The following is a 7,050-nucleotide window of genomic DNA, read 5'->3' on the forward strand; positions in this document are numbered from 1 at the left end:
TCGTTCTTTGTAATTTTAATTTTTAAGTGAATTGTGAAATCAATTAAGATTTCACTTATCTAAATAGTTTTTGTCTCATTTTTTGTGCAGGAAAAAATAAATATTTTATGAGGTTAGACCAAGTGAAACACACACACACACACATCTTTTAAGTAAAATAAAAAAATAAAGTTTATGACAGTCATATAAATTGAGGGAGATATTTCATAATTATGCTCGACAATCTACGAATTTAAGTTAATTATTAATATTTGACAATTTTACTTTGGATGATTAGTAAGCCAACATCATTTTGGATAATATAGCACATAAGTCGAATATTTATTCAATCTTACTCTAAAAGTTTAGTATATGTTAAGCCTAAACTTCATTTTATCTAATATCAAAACATTTTTACTTAAATTTCTTTTTGTAAATGTTGTTATCTCAATTATTTCTATCATTTTTCTGAAATAAATAACTGTGCAACACAGGAGTAAGTCTAGTTTTATAAAAATATGACATTTTTATATTTCATGAATTAATTCATTTATTAATACTAACCAAAAAAAAAAAAAACCACTTGTGTACATGAGAGTGGCACACGTAAATAACAAGAAAAAATCTCAGGGGTCTTAGACACAATACCTCAAAGTAGATACCCCAAACTGAAAATATATTGCAGTTTAGACTTGCCGACTCACTTCAAACTCCCTATAAATGCATACCTCAAGTTAAGCCAGGTTTGCCAAACCAGATAGCTGAATCCGGTTTTTTCGAAAAGAGAAAAGCCAAACTCCGCTCTTTCTTCTTCTTCTTCTTCTTCTTCTCTTTCTACTGTAACCAAAGACGAAAATGGCGGCATCTTCTAGAAAATCAAGCGCACCAGTGCTCCGCTCTCTCTCACCTTCTGGCAGATTCTACAATCCTCACTTGTGTTTCCTCTTCCTCTCCGTCTTCCTCCGCCTTCGCATCTTCCACCTCCAGCTTTTTCAGCCGTTCCATTTCACCTTCGCGTGTCAGTCTCTGCGGTCCTTCTTCCTCAGTTCCATCAGTCCAGTTCTCCCTCGACCGTTCCACCTCTCCGAACCGCTCCATCTCTGTCAGGCCTCCCGCCGGTTCCTCCAGCTCCGGCCAGGTGGTGAAGAGGCAGAGCCAACAGAAGCGAACCTGCATGTGCTCCCCTACTACGCACCCTGGCTCCTTCCGATGCAGCCTTCACAAGAATTTTGGATCTAATTCGGTGGCTCCTTATTCGCCTAACAGGCTCAACGCGCGCAGATCGGCGATGACGAACTCGGTGGTGAGAATCGGTGGCGTGGAAGGGGATTTGGTGAAGAGAGCCTTGGCTGCGTTGATTCGGCCGTCGTCGCATCAGCAAAAAAGGCGAGCTGATTTCCAGCCGAGACCGAGCCGGCTGTCAGTCATGTCCAAAGCTGAAGATTCTTGAGCACCGGCTCGGATAGCTACTCATTTGATGGCTTTGATGTTTCAGAGCGCCAGAGTCGGCGTCAGATTCCAGGAAAATTGTTTGTGATCTGACCTCTGCAAGGGAGAAATTCGGAGCGGACTTTTTTTCGCACTTCGGAAACCGAAATCCGATAGAGGACTGAATCTCTGAATATATATATATATATATATATATTGTGTGTGTCTATACATGTTGAACAAATAGGAGTTAGGGGCTGCCATTAATTCCGATTCTTGAGCTTTTGGACCAATTTTTATCTAACTAATTGTACATAATTTTGATTCCAGAAAAAATTAACTTATTCTAAGATAAATCTATTGTGAATACTCTTAACTCGACTCCTCTGTAATCTCTCTGTTCCTCGTCACCTCTGTCTTCCATTTTGACACTGGAAGCTTGGCGTTAGTGGTGTTTTTTGGCTCCGTCGTTTACTGTATTTGGTGGCTTCAGTCGAATACGTATCTCTTCCATATTTCTGTGAATTGATCATTTACACAATTTAATTAGAAATTGAGTTTGGTTGTAAGATTGTATATGAGAATCAAGTGTCAATTATGATTAATATTTTTTATTTTGATATGATAATGTTAATTATCTTGAATGATATTATAAACAATTTAATAATATTATCAGTGGTTGTTTGTTTTGTAGGAGTCGATTATTCTTTTTGCGGGCAGAGAAGATTGGTTCAAGGGAAGATAAAGCGGGAGGCTCATGGGCATTCTATCACATCAAATATGCTAACCATTTTAAAGCTGGAGGCTTCCATGGCGGTTGACTGATATGATAATTACAATTTATAATTGAGTTGGATGGTTGAGACTGGAGGCCAAAGGTAGAAAATGAGAGAACCTGCCGAGAGATAAGGTGAAAGCTTAAAAGAATTAGTAATAACTAAAATAGAAAAATAAAAATGAATATAGGGAGGCGTATTAGTTGAAAAGTATTTCCTTCAAATATATCGGAGGAAGTGATCAATTTATACCATTTAAGAAAAATGATTAGGTATAATAATTATGTTTAAAATTAAAAAAATGAATTAAATTATGCCTATAATTAATTAAATAAAGTTTTTTTTGGTTTGAATTAATGAAATAAATTTGTTTAGTTAATGTTTTTTGAAAAATGTAATAAATATTTCTTGAAATTTATAGCTTTTATAAATAAAAATAAAAGGATACGTGCTAGTTATTGTTGTGTTTAAAAATGAAGGGATTATGTATTTGTCTCAAAACTTATAAAGTCATTAGTTCAAATTTTGTTGCTGTAAAAAGTTATAAGTATATTTAAAAGTGTTTTTGAACTTAAAAACATGACATGATCTAATGAGTTCCTGAAACTTAATTATTTTTTTAAAAAATGAAAATAAATTTAAAAAGCATGTTCAGGGAACATTACCTTAAAATCCTAATTGATGTAGGACTAGAATGTTGGTAACCCACCTAGTCGGAGTTGAGTTCAGTAAAAAAAATTAGTTTTTCTCGTAAAATACTTAAATTTTTATTAAGAAATTCATTTACAACTAATATTTAATCATATCTTAAATATATTATTTCTAACTGTGTGTAATAAAAAACAACATAGGTTACCCAATTTGTTATGCAAAGTCTTAAATATATTTATTTAATTTGGAAATCAAATTTCATGTTTCAATGAACGTTGGGGTGTCTCCTTCTGAGGACACGTGTGTGTTGTTGCTTGGAGGGCCCCCAATTTATCCACTTGATTGCACAGTAACTGTGTGGAGACTGAATTGGATTCCAGCACATTCTTGAAGACTTGTGGTTGAGTAAGTGGAGCCCTGGGGAGGAAGAGGATAAGTATAGATAAGATGAATGAGCTCATGAAGAAAACGACCTATGTGGGTGTCCCTCAAGGCCTCAATCCATGCCCAATTTGACACCACCTTCTTAATCTCCACAAATCGAGTAAAAAATTATATGACTAAAATGACATCCAAGTCAAAATGTCAACTTGTACTGTACATATTTCCCTTGAAACAGAACCAGCAACAAGTGAACTCATGAAAAATAGAAATTATTACTGAGTGTGCAAGGGGCATTCACATGTTGTGTCGTCACTCACGTTTTTTTTTTTTTTAAAGTCGAAACCTTAATATTTAAAATAATTATATATTTTTAAATCATACACTCATTAAATATATGTTCCATATAATGCCTTAAAAATAACAATTAAAATCCAATGGACCATTTTTAAAAGGAATGATATATATTCTTTTAGTCTTATTTATAAGTAACTTTTAACATTTTTATCAAAATTAAAAAAAAAATTTAAATCATATTAACTCTGTCTAAAAATTTATTTATTTTTAACTTTATCCCTATTAAATATATCTACTTTAAAATAAAATATTTTAATATTTAATAAACTTCCTCTCATTTAATAGGGACAAAATGGTAAAAATAAATATAATAATAATAATTAAGATATTTTATAAATAGGATAAAATAAATATTTTTTTATTTTATAAATAAGATTAAAGAAGTATAAAAATAAAGGTACAATGGGAAAAAATGTTATAAGAAGTACCCCTTGCCCTGTATCATAAACCAAGAAGTGCGGTTCTGGGAAAAGTCACTTGTGTAGCCTCTTTTGGCCTTGCTGATATGCTTGCTTAATTTACGCGTAAACTGGACCACCTCAAGCGTAGGTTAAGTTATATAAAGTATATACACATGGGGCCATATTTAGTCACTTCATTACGAGAGAGAGAAAAAGAAAGAAAGAAAGATCGCTTCTCATAGTTTATTACAACAGAGATCACTCTCGCGTAACTATGTTGTTGAGAGGTGTGAGAATAATACAGGTCTACCTCCTGATGTTACCTTGGGTTTCAAGTAATTATATAGCGTACCCAACTAGATTATTGCACTTCATATTAAATAATGTAACCATTGATTAAATGTTAGAATCAAGGTAGTGAAAATTGAATAAATCAAGATATTTATTTGAGAATTAATAGTTAAAATTATAGTTAGACTGTGATCAATACAGTTTATAAACAAAGCATTTTATTAATTTAATTAATATTCTAGTTTAATGATTTACTGGCTTAGTAGGAGAATTGAGCTGAATTTTCATAGTGTAGTTAAAATACTCGAGAGGAAGGATACGAATTGTTGGGATATTTAGTTTCATACAGATTGAGATTTGATTATTCAATTCAAGTCGAGATCTTTTTTGTTGTTGAAATTTGTGTATAAAAATGTTCTGCAAATTTTCTTGTTTTAAAATTTTATAATGGAAGTTTCTGAGTTCTTTCAAGAACAAAAATTAATTCATACATTTTATAATTTTTCTTAATTTTAAATTAAGTCCCCATAATTCATTTTATTTTAACCAAGCATTTATATATGCTTTATCAAATTATTAATTCGTGAAAGTTAAAACTATTTTGAATGATTAAATTTTCAAAACAAAAATATAATATAATGTTTATAAAAAAATTGATTTATTACTTTTGGAAAAAAAGAAAAAATAATTTAATAAAATTTTACATTTCTGTTAAATCTTTTATAAAAATTCTATATGTATAAAAATGAGTTAAAAGATCGTACATAATTTAATTATATAAATTTTGAGTTATAAAATTATGCAATTAATTCTAAAATTATATAATATTTTAATAAAAACATAAAATTCCTTAATTTAATTTTTTAAAGAAAAATTAAAATATTTTAATATTTAGGAACTAAAAAATCTAAGTGATCAATTTTAAGAATTTGATTAAAAAAATAAATTACAAGTACCTAATGTAAAATTAAAAAAAAATGTAAAAACTTGTAAATTAATTTTTTCTTTCCTAAATAAATTATGAGAATGGTTATAACCTTAGTCACTGTTTCTTTTTTCTTTTTAAATCCTGTTTTCACTTTTATATACTCGATATAAGAATCGTTATATATGAAATCACTTTTGCAAATTGCAAAAGCTCTGAAAAAGAAAACCTACGCCTTTGATTTAAAAATATAAAATATTTTTAATTCAATCTCATCTTTTAATAAAATAATTAATTATTTTTAAATTAATATTATCTTTTTATATTTATATTTATTTAATAAAATATTTCATTTTAAAATAAATAAAAATACTTATTTATTACAGACACTTTAAAAAAATTAATTATATTTTAAAATATTTAATTTTTAAAACATACATTATATTTTTATTTTTAAATGGAGAGGGTATGCATTATCACATTCTTTTCTCCATCCAGGGACGTACCGCAGCTTGGTGAAGGGAAAAGCAAATATTTATTGATGCTTTGACTGGGAAATTCTCCCTTGAACGAACACTCTCATCTTTAATTTAACGAAACCATTTTCAACTTTCTTTCCCATTTGAATAAGATATTTCAGTTGTTGGGTCATTATTTTTCTACAGTGTGCTTTCTTAAAGATGTCCCTTGGTCAATTGGTCAAGAGGGATGTGGGGCCAGGGTCAAATTTTCCCAGTGGGACCCGCAGAGATAACCAAAACAAAGTGTCATGTTCAGAACTCTTTGTTTAATTTGAATCAGAGAGATTAGAGAATTGGAGTTTCTTTCAGTATATATAGTATTCAAAACCTTATTAAACCAATCAAAATATTAATTCAATAATTAATAATTAAAATTATCATTGAACATAAAAGTTATGTCATAAGTTATGTCGCCCAAAGTTTGGAAAAAATTATATCTAATACAAAAATATAGAGCATAAAAGTTCAATATTTAACATATCAAAATAATATAGGCTAATGGACATGCAAATTTACATTTTTTTATAATTTTTTATTGCTAAATCGTATATGAAAACACACTTGCACATTTTCTTCAAAAAACACATACAACATGTATGTATGTATGTATAACACACTAACACACTCTATCACACTACTTTACTGATTTAGTTTTTTTTTTTAAACAATTACATATAAATTCCAAATAAAAGAAAATATGTGTAATTCTTCATAATTTTTATAAATTGAAAGAGGGATAGATAAACAAGGCTTTTGCTAAAGTCAGAAGTAAGAGCTAGGCTTGGAAGATTAGGCTTGGAGATCTTGTTTAAATAAAAGTTCAAGCTTTAAAAATAAATTTTTTTAAAGTAATCAAGCTTGAGGGTTTGGCATTAAAAAACCCTGTAAAAAAGAGTTCGAGCTCGAATAGCCCTTCAAGCCCTATTATATTATTATTAATTTTTTTTGGTGGAACACACATTTGAAACCAAAGACCTACTCACTTAAAACCCTGATCCTACACGTATTATATTATTATTAATTTTAATTTATTTTAAAATTAATTTAATATAATTTAATAAATATCAATATACAGTATAAAATTTTTGATATTTTTATTTTTCTATAATTATTATGTTGTGTATTTATAAAAATAATCTTTTTTTAACCAAGATTTAAATTTTATTACTAAATTTCTAAACGTGTATTGTTTAATTTCTAAAAGATTATGAGAATTTTAATTTTCTTTAATTTTAGGATATTTTAATTAATTTATAATGCTTAATTTTTTTTAGAACAAGACTTTTAGGCTTGACTTTGAGCCCTTCAAATAAGAGTTGAGCCTAAAAAAAAAAATGAAA

The 7,050-nt window shown here is 29.1% G+C and overlaps 1 pseudogene; it reads left to right on the forward strand.

Moving 5' to 3' along the window:
* Positions 1-734: 734 nt before the first annotated feature.
* On the forward strand, positions 735-1,974 carry LOC129308131 (uncharacterized; annotated as a pseudogene).
* The last annotated feature ends 5,076 nt before the right edge of the window (positions 1,975-7,050 follow it).

Source organism: Prosopis cineraria, unplaced genomic scaffold (genome assembly GCF_029017545.1).
Source record: "Prosopis cineraria cultivar Desert tree isolate PC_DT_omini unplaced genomic scaffold, ASM2901754v1 PC4, whole genome shotgun sequence".
Lineage (NCBI taxonomy): Eukaryota > Viridiplantae > Streptophyta > Magnoliopsida > Fabales > Fabaceae > Prosopis > Prosopis cineraria.